We start from the raw sequence: 16,902 nt of genomic DNA, 5'->3' as shown, positions 1-16,902 counted from the left end.
GAATTAATGTTCCCATGTTTTTAAGAAGCAGTTCTTGGGAAAGATCCTTGGTCTGTTTGGGAAGAATATCTGCTAATATCATTGAGCAGATAGGTTGAAACATCCTGAAGTTTGGTTTGAATTCAGCATTGCCAAAAAATATTAGGCTAGTATAATATCCAGCATGATATTTTTTTATAACGGCTAACAATAGTGAATCATGATTATGTTGAAATAAAGGCAAGAGTTAAAATAGCTTTACAAACCTGTTAATTTACTAGAGCGTGAAAAATTCTGCTCGCCGTAATGTTGAGTTTGTTTCGGAGGCTTCTTGCTTTGAATGGCTGCTGATTAATTGTTAATTGCCGGGCCTAAACAGGAGCTCCAGGAATTCTTGAATTAGGAAGACCCCTTAAAATCCAAGCAACCAGTGACTTGAAATATTTGTAGGAAGGAGTATTTGGGGAGGTTAGCTCTCCCCCCCTGTAGAGGTAGGGGCTCGGAAGAGAAAGCTGTGATTTAAGGTTGTGACTCATAAGTCAGCAAAACCATGAATTTGAAGAAATGTCATGATTTTCATTAGCCGTCGACTACTTTATCAGAAGATGGAACACATTGCATCATGAGAAATGTAGTTTAGCCAGGAGTCAACAGAAGGCTGATATAGTGAGAAGATAGTGTTAGTTTCCATTTGTCTCCTATGCACTTTACTAAAAATTACTGTGAAAAAATTCCTGGACATAATGATGGTAGCGAAAAGTTGTGATCTGGACAATTTATAATCCAGGTATTCTAATTTCAGTAGCTTTCATGCTTCTGAACACGCATTGAAGTAAAGAGTAATTAAAAACATGAGAAAAGTGGAATATAGCATAAGTTTACTAAAGAGATGGTGTCACTAGTATTATACATGTTCCACATAACTGATTTCTTATACAGGAGAAGTTCAGTAGATATTTATCTGTCTGGTAAAGCATTTGCTGGAAAAAATGGGGATTAGTAAAATAATTGCAATGTGGATAGAAACTGGTACAGGGGAGCCAACAGCAGGTCATATCAAAAATGGTGAGGGAATGGGTTACGGAGGGGTTACTAATTGAGTTCTGTAAGGACAAATTTTGGAAGTACTTTAATATTTTAATTGAACTCTTTATCACCAAAAGTAAGAGTATGCTAATGAAATTTGCTGATGACATGAGGGCCTCAGAGCCATCATCAGTATAGAAAAGGGATTAGTATATCATACAGAAGGAGTTGGCTGTCTTTGAGGACAGGAAAATGGGATAAAATTATAGTAGAATGCAAGGTCCTGCACTTGGTTCATCCTTTGGAAGCAAAGAAGTGGAAAGATCTTGTTTTAGATGATTACTTTCTGAGCCTCCAATAAGCTATAACTGGGAAAAAGAGATGTGTGATTCTAGAGTATATTATATGTAATATTGGTCCGGAGCATGACTGTGAACTGCATCTGACTAGAGAGCCTGATCGCAATGTAGTGGGGCGAGTTGTTATGGTAGGGTAGCGTCTATGAAATAGCCTAGTGTTGCAACCTCTGGAGTAAGATGAGTATAGGGTACCTAAAAACCCTACTCCTTACACTGCCTTTTGGGTACTCCTTGGTTGGAGAAAGATCAAGGGCTATCACCCTGACAGGAATATGCTCTTGCTGAGCCATTAGGCAGTCAGCAGCAATTCTCATCTGTTGCAACCTCCACCCCTCCATACCCTTGCTTAGGTATATGCGTCAAAAGTCTTGGTGTTATGGTTGTGATGGTTGTAGACATCTTGTGTGTACATCATGATTCAGATGATTGGTTGCCCTGTGCATGTACATAAAATAAAAATGCATATGCAAATACATACATACATACATATACCCTTGTACAAAGTACTGATAAAAAGACTTATTGTGGAACAGCATGAACCAAGTTCAAGAGGTGGATGCAAGATGCATACAAAACTGATTGGATAGGCATGCTCAACCAGTAGTCATTAATGGCTCAATGTCTACTTGGGGCAGGGTACCAGGTGGGTTTCCGAGGTGTCACTCCCCCATTTAGTGTTGTTAAACATCTTCATTGATGATTTGGAGTATGAGATTGAGTACACACTTGGCAAATTTGCAGATGACACCAAGTTAGGTGGAGTTGCAGACACTGAAAGATAGGGCTAGGATCCAAAATGACCTGCTTAAGATGGAGAAATGTCCTGGCTGAAATTTAGCCAATTGATTTCAGAACAAGTACAAAGTCCTGCACTTGGGCCAGAATAACTGCATGCCCAAAAGCAGACTAGGGAATGATTGGGTAGGCTGCAGTTCTGCAGAGAGGACCAGAAAAAAAGCCAACAGCATATAATGGGTTGTAACAATAGGAGTGTCACTTGCAGATCAAGGAAAATGATTATTCTGTTGTATTTGCCACTGATGAGGCCTCACCTGGAGTACTGTGTTCCATTTTGCCCCCACTGTTCAAGAAGAATAAGTCTTCAAATAACTGAAGGGTGATTGTAGAGAGCATAGGGATGGGTTTTTCTTTGTGGCCATAGGGAAGAACTAGGAGCAATGACCTCCCACTGCAGCAGAAGAAATTTAGGTTGGAGATTAAGAGGAGCTCTCTGACTGCAAGGGTGATCAAGCATTGGAAAAAGCTACTTGTAGAAGTTGTGCATTTGCCATCCTTGGAAATTGTCACGAGCAGGTTCGACACTTGCGTGGATAGTTCAGGGAAGGGCAGACCTGTCTTGGGCAGGAGTCTAGACTAATGACCTCATGAGGTCCCTTCTAGCCCTCCTTTGCTGTGGTCCTAAGAGAAGTGACTTCAAATGGGAAAAAATGACTGCTCGGACAACGAAGGAAATGAGAAACTACCTTAAGAGGAGACTAAAGACTTTTTCAGCTTAGCAAAGCAGAGGCAGAGAGGGGATAGAATTGCATTTTCATAATACAATAAGGGTTAAACATCAGAGAGGGGAAAAACTATGCAAGGTACACAGCAATGTTGGCACATGAATGGAAGTGTATAGGAACATAAATTTGGAAGTGGTCTCCTGGGCCATTGAGTCCAATACCCTGGATTTTCACAAAGCTGAGGATTTCCCAAGATACCTGCTTCAAACAGCCTCACCCAATTACTAGGTAAAATAGCATCCTTCTACATGCCACTAGTAAAATCTGAGAAGATGAGGGCACTACAGTGACTGGGAAGTAGTTAGGTAATACTGAGCTGTTGGGGTCTTCACGTGATTGCCACCATGCTGTACCATGCCTGCACTGTGGCTCTGTGCAGAATCTCTGGGCCCCACAGGGTGAACTGTGGTGCTGCACCCCTAGGGGTTAGTGTAGGAAGCTGAAGCTGTAGGAGGGAAGGGGACCCTGGTGGTGGCAAGAGCATCTGGAGCAGTGGAGGGGGGGAGCAGTACCCAGGCAAGCGTCCGCAGGCCACAATTTAACCTCTTGTGGGCGACATGGCTTCTGGGCCAGGAGTTAAATGTCTGTGGGTTAAAACATGCTCAGGAGATCCTAAGAATCATGTCTCTAGTATGGGACAAGAATTATGCCCCGTCCCTCTTTTTCCACCCTGTCCCCCTGCAGCTGTTCTTGTTAGGTTTGACAGCTGGCTTAGAGTGGTGTGATCCAGCAAGAGAATACAGGAAGTAATACATTTGTTTTCCATCAAAAGCATCTGTATATCCCAGTTAAACCCAGCCTTGGGGGCCAGTGTCCCAGTGCCTCAAAGGAAGGGGTCTCCAGCCTCCTTTTTAGCATCTACCAGCAAAAACCCTACAGACTAGGAATATCAGACACCTACCAGACTATAAATCAGTTATGTCAGTAACTGAACATAGGAATTGTAAACACCATATTTTTTTTTTAACATTGGTTGTTGAGGCAGAAATCCCTGTCCTGTTATACCATCCCTTCCATAAACTTATGCAGTTGTAATTTAAAGTGGCTTGCAACTATGAATTCATAGTATTAGAAACATCCCAACCTGTTCTGGGCTTTATGCGTTCTTTTGCAACTGAAGAATTTCTCTATTGTTTTTCAGCAGTCAAAAAGAGTTGAACATGAGCTGACATTTCATAAGGGGTGAGTCTAATAAGGTTGAGAACCACTGGGTTATACAACAGATTTGGATAGGATGGTTTGGATAGAGATGATCCTGCCTCTGGTGGGGCATTAGACTAGGTGACCCTCTGGAGGCCCCTTTTAGCCCTTATTCTGACCCTTCTAGTCCGACTAATATCAGGGCTTTGTTTTTCTTGACATCTTCTGGAAAAAGAGCGAGCCTTCTAGGTAGAGTGTTACTTCTTGCAATTTAAAAGAATAAACCAGTGGGGGGAGAGGGAAGGGGTAAACTGTTGACAGGCATGACACCAAGCCCCGTACCCTCCCGGAGTGCTGCTCCAATCCCCTTCCCCTGCCTGATCTGTTGCTTTACTTTCTGCTCCCTGACCTATCAGCTACAGTGTTCCCTGCTCCCACCCCAATCTGTTGCATGCCACAGAGAATGTCTGTGCCACTTGTGGCATGCATGCTGTGGCTACACCTGGAGTGAACAATTATATACTTGATTAAGTTGTAACAGTATCAGCTTATTACATTTTAATCGGAATATTAAGTGACAGTATGTCCTTTGCTTGTTTCAGACTATTTTCTTCCTCTCCTCTTTCCTAGAATGCTTCTTTCATTGATTTCATAGACATTAGGGCTGGAAGGGACCTCGGGAGATCATCGAGTCCAGCCCCCTGCCCAAAGGGCAGGAAGTCAGCTGGGGTCATAGGATCCCAGCAAGATAAGCATCCAATTTACTCTTGAAGGTGTTCAATGTAGGTGCTTGAACCACCTCCGCTGGCAGACTGTTCCAGACCTTGGGGGCTCGGACAGTAAAGAAATTCTTCCTTATGTCCAGCCTGAAACGGTCTTGTAGGAGTTTGTGACCGTTCGACCTCGTCATCCCTTGGGGCGCTCTGGTGAACAGACGTTCCCCCAGATCCTGGTGGTCACCCCTGATAAACTTATAGTTGGCCATCAGATCACCCCTGAGCCTGCGCTTTTCCAGGCTAAAGAGTCCCATGGCTCTCAGCCTGTCATCGTAAGATCTGTTTTCCTGACCTCTGATCATGCGTGTGGCTCTCCTCTGGACTCTCTCAAGCTTCTCCACATCCTTTTTGAATTGTGGAGCCCAAAACTGGACGCGGTACTCCAGCTGCGGCCTCACCAAAGCCGAGTACAAGGGGAGAATGACTTCCTGGGATTTGCTCGAGAAGCATCTATGGATGCAAGCCAGCGTTTTGGTCGCTTTACTAGCTGCAGCATCGCATTGCAGGCTCATGTTCATCTTTGTGGTCAATGATGACCCCCAAGTCTCTTTCTTCTGTAGTGCTATCCAACATAGCACTGCCGAGCCTATAAGGATGCTGCAGGTTTTTCCTCCCAAGGTGGAGAACCTTGCATTTTTTGGTGTTAAACACCATCAGGTTCTCGTCCGCCCATTTGCTGAGCTTGTCCAGGTCAGCCTGGATCACCCACCTATCTTCTGGCATGGATGCTTTGCCCCAAAGTTTGGTGTCATCGGCAAACTTGGCCAGTCCACTCCTGACTCCAATGTCCGCATCATTAATGAAGATGTTATATGTGTCATCCTGAGTTCTAATCTGCGTAGTTTCCCATTTTCCTTGGGTCTTTTTCCTTTTATCCTTTATCGTTCCCTGCATTGTATTGCCAACCTCTTTTGATGTCTCGACCAGGAATGTCCAGCCTGCCTGGACTGTGGAGCTCCTCACAGGCCAGATCCATATGTGGTGGGGTAAGTGTAGAGGGAGAGATGCCCCATAGGTCTCTGTTGTTAATGCATATCCCCTGAGGGACTTTGTATTCTGGATTTGGATGGCAGATTGGCGTGTTGGCCTCTGCTTACTCTGCCCTGAGTTCCTAGCTGCTTCAGGAACCCATGGGTCAGGTTATACACATTAGCCACCTCTGAATCTAGACTTACTAGCCAAAGACTGTAAATGAAAGTGCTTGTAGGAAGAGATGTCCCCTTCTGGAAGGGCAACACCTAAATGAGAAGTCAGACCCCATGGGTAAATCAAAGAATACTGGAGTTGCTTTCGTGTGATGACCTTGAAATACCTTTCTTGATTTTTATCATTAATGCAAACTTCTGGCAAGTACATCTGCTTCCTTTGGCAAAAAATGTGTGTTCTTTCCTGCCAGACTCCAAATGTGGGGCCTTTTGGGGTACTGTGAGGGTGAAGAGACTTTACCCAACCTCAGTTTTGAGTCCTAGTCGGATCCTGATTAAGTCCTACTTGGATACCTACAGAACCAATCAGAAATTAGACAACAACATTTTAAGACAAATCAGGACATCTGTTCCAGCAACTACAATGTATATTAAGTACACTGTATTCACTCTTGCACCACATGAACCTTTTTCTGTAGAATTCAGCCCTCCAAAATTGTGGTGCACGTTTTAAGATGGGGGGGGGGGAAATGTATTTACTGTGCTGCAATTGAAGCATGGAGATGCTATAAAATGGCTGCCATGCCTCTTCTCTCTGCCAGTCTCAGGGAAGGAGAGACAGAGTTCACTCTTCAGGATCAGAGCTAGGGTCAGCCAGAGCCGTTAAGGAATTGGCAGTAGTTTTTGGCTGAGTGGCTAACAGCTGCTGCCAATTCATCAGTGGCTGTGAGCTGGTTGATCCTTTAATGTTTGTCTAAGCAGTGTTGGTCAGGAGTCAGCCATGCAGTCGGGATCCTTTGCAGTCAAGCTCAGCTGTAATTCTAGGAAACCTCCCCCACACCCCTTTTTTCCCCCTTTACCCTCCATTTCCAAAACCAGTGCCTTACTTGGGGGTGTGTGGCATGTGATGAAAATATGGTATACTAAGTGACTAATTTCATTCAATGCCTTTATTTTTGGACTGCCGGGTGTTCCCTAGGTGCTTGTACTTGGGTTTCTTTGCATGCTTGGAAGCAATTTAGTTTGATTACATACACATCTAAATCCCATCTCCACTCCCTTGCAATCCAGAGTTTTGATGGAAGAAACAAGGTTGCTTATGTCCCTGGAGGGGCTCAATCCATTAAGCATCTTTGCAGCATGTAACTTGTACCAGAAGCATCCAGATAAAACAATACTGGTGGTTACTATTATTTTTATTTATTTTTTGCTTAATAATCACTGCCCCACTGAATAATAGGATTCAGTTCTCATCTCCCATTGTACTGTGAGCGGGAATACTGTCTGCTCCTGTTGAAGAAGGTGGCTCCCTATGCAGCCAAAAAGTGAGACTCGGGGGCCAAGGAGAGATCAAACAAGGGAGCCTGACTAGCCTTGTGGCTAGGCCTCTTGGGTAAGAAAGGAGAAACTTGTTTTTCGTGCCTGCTTCAGGGTTACTTCTGCTTTTTAGAAAAAAATTTTTTCTAATGCAAGGTGTGTAAGTGGAACTTGGAGCAGAACTCCCTTCTCCCATCACAGGTGTCATCGTTATCACCAGGCAAAGAAATTTGATAGTCTTGCTTGTTCTTGTTCTTTTTCTGGTTCCATGAGTCTTGTACCTTTGGCTATGCAGTAGACCAACTTCCTCAACAGAAAGGTGAATAACTATTTTATAGCTTGGTGATTTTAGGGTACCCTTCCTGGAAGTGGAAGGTATGAGGGATGGCCTAGACTATAGGTCTTTCACTCTTGAACAAGTACTGTAATCACAGGGCATACGATGGATACGATGGATGGCCACAACAGTGCTACTCCACTGGGCACCTCTCTGCAGAGGAAGGATTAATAATTCTGGATCCCAGATGATTGAAGGCACTGAATGTGTACTGCCTGACCTAAGCAACTGAGCTTTGGAGAGGGATGGTAATTTAGGCATTCTTGTGCTTAGTGTTTCCTGTTGGCTACTTTGAAGTTCCTCCGGGCTTTCTGAATCATATTTTGGACATGAGGATTAACCAGGAAATTCTTTATCACAGTGCAGAGGATCTCTTTCAAGCTGATTGTTATAATGGAGCATTTTATTTACACTTCAAAAAGATAGACACATGTCCAAGTCAAATTTCATAATACTTTTCTAAGTGTTTTAATATGTATTAAACAGATGCAACTTTGTCTAGCTTTTGACCATTTTTCATTAGGGGGAAGAAAAATTATCTTAAATTTGGGTGCTGTGATCACCCTGCTGTACCTGGGGCAGATTAGGATATTAAGTCTTGTGTTGTGTCTGGGTTGATTTGCTAGGAGGTTAGACAGTAGATTTGTATAGGGTGGCTTGGATAGGGATGCTCCTGCCTCAGGCATGGGTTGGACTAGATAAAGTCTAGAAATCCCTTCAAGCCTTATTTCTCTATAGTTGTATGAAACACAGTATAACAAAGTTGCTGTAGTGAAGGCTAAGACGGCTTTCTTGATACCATTCATGCCGATGTCTTTTCAGTGACAGTATTAAAATGGAGTCCATCACATATAAACTTTGGGAGATTTGAGATGGTTTGACAATATCATTAATTGTTGAAACACAGATTAACTGATAGGTCCATGTTTGAAAGTGATTCATGTTGCCTTCATTCTGATTGAATGGTGATACTTTTTCTCACTGAAGTTTTAGATATGGTAGTAAAACATGAGACTATATCTACAGGGGGTGCCAAAGCTCCCGTATTTAAAATCCAAATAGAGGTTCGTCACTGGTAGGAATATATCTAAGGCTGGCTGGTGGTCTTCCACATTTCCCACAACTAAATAACCTCAGGGTAGTTATTTTGCACCTGCTAAGATGGTGGGATACCGTTGTAGTGGATGCAGTAAACTTGATTTTAATCATCAAAGTTTACCTGTTTTAACTTGGATACTGTAACTATTTGAATTGCTCTAGATGTTGTCTGGATACTGATCTGGGGTGTTCTTCCAGTGCATTCTCCCCTTATTAAAAAAATGCTTGTGAAGTGGAATAGTTGCTCAAACTAGGTTTGAATAGGTTTTTTTCAGCCTCAATGGGTTTTGAAGTACCAAATCTGTGTTGAATGAATTCATCTTATTGGCTTGAAAAATAGTATTTTTTTTGGTCTCTTTTCTAAGAATGTATGATGTTTGTGTTCTTGAATGTAACTTTTCCTCTCACATTCCTAGACTTCCTCTTGCTCCCTAAAAATACAAGAGGATAACAGATAAGTCGCATCCTCATTGTAAATGAAACTTAACCTCTTCTAACTAGAAGGGAAAGTGGGGTGTCAGGCAAACAACAATGATAAAAAGTATATGTATGTTTGACTAAAAAGCAGAGGAAAGAACAAAATGATATTGTTCCATGAGACTAGGTATGAGCACTTAAGTCAAATTATGGCATGGAGAAGGGAAGCCAGGCGACTACCAGACAGGCCCAAAATAAACCTTGTTTTGTGGGGTTTTGGTTTGCTTGTTCATTTGGCTTTTTAAGTTATTAGGGAATCAAATCCTTCTATCTCTTTCAGTAAATGCATGAGGATGGAATAAAGTCACTGAATGTATCCAGTAATCAAGGCACCTAATTGATCAAAAATAGGTGGTGGCGGCATTTGGTTTAATAGTGACATTACAAGGAGAAACTGCACATTTTATGTGAAGGTACTCAGGAAGGTTTAGGAGAAATATTCAGAACGGGGGTTTGGAGAAAATACACTGAGGTCCCTGATGAACATTACACTTATATGATTAAACACAAATTTAATTGCTAGATCTATTTGGGTGAGACTGATCCGGGATCAAGAGTATTTTGCTGTGTCTTGAGGCCTCTGGATACTCTCTGGGTTCATCTATTCTGAGATCCAACCTCTGTCAGCATTTTGACTAGGTTCTGGCACTGGCCTATTTAATTAAGTTACGCTTGTGCCATCCAACTAGGAAGTCCAGTACCTGAGAGGTGGTTCTAAAGACTCTGAACAACTTGATGAAGTTTTATTGAAATCCAGCTTCACCTTTAGACTGATAGTAGCACTGTTTGACTACCTTTCTTTTAGCTGTGTAAGCAGCATTTTGGGCTATTTATTCTGATTTCTAATTCTCCTGGGAAAATGCAACTCTATCCAAGTTGCAGGAAAAACAGCAGAGGAAGATGATGCTTGTCTCCTGTATCCAATAACTACCCAAGGCAGTACCCATCACAATGAGCCATAGAGCAGCATTATGACTAGCTCCCCTTCTGGTCTGAAAACAAAACAAAACAAGAAACCTTTTCTTTTTGACTATCCAGTGGGCCAACTTCAATAGAAAGGGTAGATGGTGCCCTTAGCTTAACCTAGCCCATAGTTTGCTGGCCAGAATACTTTTTCTGGAAAGTGGAATATTCAGGTTCAAACCCTTTGTGGTGGTGGATGTGTCAAGCCTGAGTCTTCCACTACTTGGACAAATGTCCTGACCAGTAGACTGTTGGGCTAACATGTAGGAGATGTTTTGTCTCTGTCTTCTTTATCTTTATCATTGGTCATGGTTATTTGGTGACTGACATTTCTGAGACTGAGTTATGTATCTTCCCAGGTAGGACAAGCTCACAGCAGAACCCAGGTGCCTGGAATAGGTATCTTCTGAGCATGCTTAGAGGGGCAAGGTGACTTGCAATGGGAGGCCAGGGGGAAGAAAGTGAAATCTGCATGTATGCTACTTATCCACCCCAAAAGGCGTTGGATTTGAACCATGATATGTCTGTCTTGTCTTAGTCTTGTGCCACAGTTTTGACTCTCTAGACCAGCAGTTCTCAACCAGTGTGAGATCCTTTCAAGGGTGCTGTGGGGTGCAATTCAATGTTAGCATTGTTAGGTGTGCAAATGTGATTGACAGAATTAAACCCAGAGATTCCAAAGAGGAATCCATAGTGTTAAAAACATTTCTAACCTCTTGTGGGCTTTCTGAGTTTTTGCAACAGAAAAATGGCTCTAGTGCTCATTTGTAGTTGGAAAAAACAAGTGAAAAAGTAAGAAATGTAAGTTCCTAAGGGGTTCTTTGACTCTAAAAAGGTTGAGAACCACTACTTTAGACTGATATCTGACTGCTTCAAAGCAAACAGTACATCTGTAAAGAGATGCCAAGGACCTGATAGAATTGACGTGAGCCATTTGATGTGTTTTGGTATACAAGGGTAAGTGTTCTGTGATTTTGCTGGCAAACTGCTGCTTGTCTTGGAAGAAGAATGACATTTTCTAGGCCTGTCATTGGGTTTTGTAATGGTACTTGTCAGTATGGTGTAAGAGCACCTCATGTTAATTCCATTGGCATAGCCAGGTCTTCAGTGGAGTTCGTAGAGTGTATGTTCTTTATTCTCTGCTTCTGAGAAGTTCTGCTTGGTATGTTTTAATGGAACCATATACATTCAAACTATATTTTGTATCCTTAAAGAGCCAAATTACACTTGTCTTTAATTTTTCAGGTAGACTGCATCCAATCTTAGGCCTCATCCTTTCCATCTTTCTAGTACAATATTTATCAACCAGGGAGATGTCACCTCGGGGTTCTTTGAGAACCTTTTAGGGGTGCTATGGGACACCACACAAACAGGCTTGTAGCCAGTCGTATTGAGACCAATAAATTTGTCTTGGCATAAGAAGATCAAGCTACCAGCTTTATGCTATTGCTCTTGAAACACCAAAGTGCAAAACTGCTAATTCTGGATTCATTTCCCAAATTATAGTAATAAAGTGATGTTTTTGTCTTAACTGTATCTTCTGTTTAGCACAATTACTGTAGCATAACTTGTAGTTATTGCATTCTTTTGACCCCCTTGGCAAATCCCATGGTTCCTTGCAGATTCAGAACACTGAAACACAGACATGAGATTTTTAGTTGCGATTGAAAATACAAGCGAACTCATCCTGTAAATATTTGAACTCCAGTCATTTCTCAGTAGTTAACTTTCATAGTGATCTAAAAGGAGGGTTTGAGTTTGTCATAGGGATGCATCGATAAAGATTTTTTGAGCCAGTACCGATGGCAGATAAAGAAGTCAACAATCGGCCAATATGTAGGCTGGCAGCTTGGAGAGCAGTGTCCAGCTGTTAGGTCTGTTAAGGGGAGAGGGGCAGATTGAGGTCCCCATAGTGCAGGATGAGGGGGGCTGAGGCAGATGTTGGCTGCCCAGCCAGGGCAGAGTGTGGAATGGAGGGGAGTAGCTCCTGCCAATGCACACCCCCATGGGGGACTTGTTCCCCCCAGACTTGTGCGTGGAGCAAAAGCGGGCTACTGCTGCAGGCTGGGGCCAGGAGCATCACTGCTCTTTCTTGTGGTGGGGAAGGCTGGGCTGGGCTGGGACTGTATCTGAAGCAGGCAGTGGTGGCACTTTGAGGGGGAGCTACATGGGAACCCATTCTGTGTAGCCCCAGTCCCAGCACTGCTGCTGTTTGCCCCTGAACACATCCCCAGCCTGGCCCACCCATGCTAGGAAGAGCCCAGTGCTGCCCCTGTCCCCAGCCTACAGCCACAGCCTACCCCCCACCCCATGCACAGATCCAGGGGGAACACACCCCCTATGCCTGTCCTGAGGGTGCACACAGCAGTAGGAGTTGCCCCCTACACACCCCCTGGATGAGCTGTTCATGGCTTCCCCCAGCCCAGCCCCACTGCCTCCCTCACCGTGGGGACCTCTATCCCGCCCCCCCGGCCCTTTTCCTACCCTCCACCCCTTCACCCCAACAGACTTACCAGCTGGACACTACTCTCCAAGCTGCTGGACTGGCTGTGTGATTGCTGCAGTTGCACGCATGTACGCAACATTTATGGGCAGCATTATTGGCCACATCAGCCAGAAAAAGCCTGTTGCTGACAACGACAATTTTCCTTTTATCGGTGCACCTCTAGTTTGTCATCTCTCACCTTTTCCCTTCTTAGAAACTAAGTGTCACTAATAGTCTTCTTCAAATATTACCTTTTCCTTAAAGTGCTTGTCCACAAGCATGTTATGTCTACATGTGTAAAGCAGTTGAGCTCTGAGACTTTTATTCTTGCCTTCTACCTTTTTGAAGAATAGTTCTCATGGCTTTTTTTTCTTCTCTTCAGTGTCTGTCATTGTCTTCTGAAACGGAGATTTCTTGGACCCATTTCCCACGTTTCTGTAGCCAGTGGGGGGTTCCTTTTTTTTTTTTTTTTTTATCTGGCTTGCAGTACTCCACATCTTTCTGACTTGTTGCCATGAGTTTTCCCCCATATCCCCAAGATTTGAACTGTATCCTTGTCATACCTGTCATGCGTGAGCATGCCATGTGAGTCTGCTGTTTCAGGGAGTCTGACATCCCTGGGAAATTCTACTTTTGTAAACCTTTTATCTCCTGAGATGGAAAAGAATGTCAGGCCCAGCTCCAGGTTGATTTACTTCGAGGGAAAGTCTGGGGCTAGCCTCTGCTTTCCAAGTGCCAAACTTTTTGCAAGGTTTGCGTCTTCCAGGGTACCAGTTCCCTGACCATGCCTTAGTCCTTGTGACTGAAAAGTCCTCTGGTGAATGTAGAGGCAGTACTAAATAGAGATCCAGTCCAAGGGTTCTTGGGGTTGTTGTCAGGCTCCCTGCCTTGGACTAACTGTGACACTTTCCTCAATCCACAGTCAAAGAGACATTCTTACCTTTTCATTCCATAAGCATTGGGCAAAGCAGGGCCATACTCTCTCTACATGACTGATTTTGTTGTTCCCAGGCCTCCTTTGGATGGTGAGGAGGAGATCCAGGTCTTTCCCATAGTCCCCGACCTGTTCTTTTTAGAATGGATGGAGGACTCTGCACACTATAGATGCTGGTTTACCCTTGGAACTAAAGCAAGTATGTTTGTCCCCTATCAAAACTGTTTTATTCATAGTAGGAAAGACTGGAACAAACTAAGCTTTTGGCTTCCTATCATGAGATTTCTCTCTCCCCTTAAGAGGTTTCCATATCAACTATCTTGGACTGCCTTCTATAACTGAAGCATGGTGACCTTATCTGCCTTTCTTTTCAGCCCTCTGCCAGAGCACAGATCTCTGTTCCAGCCCACAGTCTTGAAATTCCTCAAGGCTCTTAACCATAAGTCATGAAAGATTCCTTTCCTCAGTGGGAACTCAATCTGTCCCTAATGGGGACACCCTCTAAATCTCTGGTAACTTGCTTGCTGCTCCACCTGACTTGAAAGAGAGCTTGTTTTAACGGCAGTCACCTCTATGAACAGGATTTGGTGGATCCCCTGTCTTAATGTCTTTTGCCTAGACAGGTTCTCCTTGTGAATTCACCAAGTTTTTATTCAAGTTACTGGTGAAGTAATGTTTCAGCCCCCTTGCTTGTCTCGTGAAGTAATGTTTCAGCCCCCTTGCTTGTCTCTTCCTCTCCTTGAGAGTTGAGGCATATGATTAGTCCTACTCGGATTTTAAAAAAGGGGGGAGGGGGGTTCTTTTTCTTCTTATCTGACTCTGTTCCCCCGCCCCCAGCACATCAGAAAACATCTGTCTTTTTCATTTAGTTGACCAGAAATCTAGAGGAGCAACAGCTTTGGCCCAGAAACTGCCCACATTGAATCTTAGACTGGGTTAAAATGTGCTATTAGAATGATAAACCTGCCAGCACTGGCCAGATTGCATGCCAACAGTGTCCAGGCAATGTTGGTGGTTTCCCTAAAGAATGTTTTTGTATCTGACATCTTCAGCGCAGTTGCCTGGAGCTTTTGCAGTCGTGAGAGGCTACTGAGGAAATGTAGGGTTGGGTAAAAAGGTCCTAGGATCACTGGACCTGTTCTATACAGTTATTCTTAAACTAGAAAAATGTCAAGGAAGATAGTGATGCTATAAAAATGGGATTCAGGATTGTATGTACCTTTTGAAAATTATTGTTACTTTTGCACATTGATGGGATTTTTTTGTACAGTTTTGTAGATTTTATAGGTGACATACTACAGAGGGAGGTATAAAGTGGGAAGCCTTGGGGGTCTGTCCTGGGTTTGGTATTGTTTAACAAACGTACAGTCCTTAGAGCTTCTTGCTGCGTCTGCTGCAGCCTGTGTTGGTGCAGGTCAGCACCCAGGGAATTAATGCTGCCTTTTCCTCCTCCACAGGCTCCTAAATTTCTGTTTTCCTTCACCATTGGCGATTTAAATATGGTCAACAATCAGTGATGGTGAGGGGAGAGTGGGGGTTGCTAAAGTGTTAATTCCTTTGGTGCCAGCTGTGCTGACACTGACTCTAGCACAGAGGTAGGCAAAATATGGCCCAGAGGCCAAATCTGGCCTACCAGGGGTTTTGTCTAGCCTGCAAGCAGGTCCCTCTGCCCTACCCAGCCCATGCGTGGGGGCGGGAAGAAGGGCAGCCTAGGCTGTGGTGCATGTGACTGGTCCTGCCACTTCCAGAGGTGTGGCAAGGCTGGGGTGGTGTGGCAACCAGACTCGCTTCCCAGCAGCTCCTGTGGTGGCAGCTCCTTCCAGTTGCTGCTGCCAGTCCCCACCAATGGAGCCGGCCCCACTGCCCAGGCACCCTGACCCACCCATAAGGGGTGCTGGACAGAGTGTGGACAGGATCAAGATTGTGGGGTGGTGACAGTGTGGGGCTGGGGCTCTGGGGCAGAGCTATGATCCCTTGCCTTCATGGGCACCAGTTCCATGGGCAGTGGCACATGGGGAGTAGTTCACTGCTTGTCTCCAGTGCTGTGCTGTCACAGCCTCACAATCCTGGTCCTAGCCCTATCCTGCTCTTGGGGTATTTAGGTTAGATATTAGGAAAAACTTTCCCACTGTCAGGGTGGTTAAGCATTGGGACTAGGTACTCAGAGCTCATAGAATCTCCATCCTTGGAAGCTTTTAAGAGCAGGTCAGACCCTTGCTTAGGTTGGGATCAACAGGGCTAATTCTGCAGGAGCTTGGGCTGGCAGACTTCCTTGGGTCCTTTCCAGGTCTCTCTTTCTATGATTTTCTGACTACACTGTGTAGGCAGGGAGGGGCCTGTATACTTGCACAATCATGCAAGTAGTCCCATTGCCTATTATGGGACTGCTGTTGCAAGTCATGTGCTCATGATGTTTGACTCTTACAAGATTGGCTCCAGAGCTTCTCAACAGTAGTCTTTATTCTTGCATGCTTGGGGTTTTTGTGAGGGAGGAAGGGATTTTTTATTTTAAGTATTAAAAGGCATGCACATTTCGTGATCATGTGATCTTCTCACTGCAACTGTTATTTTATTATCATCATTCATTGTGTCATTACCGTTACTAATTGTCTGGGGTAAGCATGGTTTTCTATTAATGTAGTTAAGCTAACTGTTTTTGGATTCATTAAAAAAAAAAAAAGGAAAAACTTCCAGGTTCGTCATATTATCCTCTGGATTGTGCATATGTACATTTGTAGGGGGTAGACAGTGAAAACAAAGCGATAAGAACCCTCCAGTGTCTGAGACAGGGTAGTTTCAGCACCATTGTTCTTGTTTAGTCTTGGGCAAATATGTGTATAATCAACTAAGATTAATGAAAGCATTAAGCAGTATTCCCCCAGTGAATATATAGATTTCTTCTTGAGTATCAAGTCAGTTTGCTTTACTGATGCTTTATTAGTGACGGCTCAATCACTGAAGTAAAATAATTCCTACTCTGTTTTGCAAAGATCATGGTAGAACTGTTTTTTTGGTCAAAATTCTGAGGAGGAAACTTAAATATTGGTATGCCACTTAAAGGCTAAATTGGTTTTCCACCTTTATGAATTTTGCATCTAGTTTTACATTCTGGGATCTGATATAGCAGCTAGTACAAAATACTAGGGGTAAATGAATGGATGTTTAATAAACAGTTAGTTAATTCTTACCATAAATTTGAATTGGCACAGGTGAGAGAGCATGCAGGAGGCACAATTTCTGATCTAAGTGGAGTGGCAGGAAGGTTTGTAGGTGCACATCCCTGTCAGGGATGAAAAAGCAGGGCAAAATTACCACACACATTTTGGAGGAAACACTAATCCTA

General features: G+C 43.7%; 1 protein-coding gene across 4 annotated transcripts in view; it reads left to right on the top strand.

The window, feature by feature from the left end:
• The window catches only part of GLCCI1 (glucocorticoid induced 1), a 76,721-nt gene that overhangs the window by 18,201 nt on the left and 41,618 nt on the right, over positions 1-16,902 (top strand). The gene's annotated exons all lie outside the window — the stretch shown is intronic.

The sequence above is a fragment of the Crocodylus siamensis genome, chromosome 5, assembly GCF_052110815.1.
Source record: "Crocodylus siamensis isolate JL-2025a chromosome 5, ASM5211081v1, whole genome shotgun sequence".
NCBI classification, from domain to species: Eukaryota; Metazoa; Chordata; order Crocodylia; family Crocodylidae; genus Crocodylus; species Crocodylus siamensis.
This window is presented reverse-complemented; position numbering and strand designations above follow the sequence as displayed.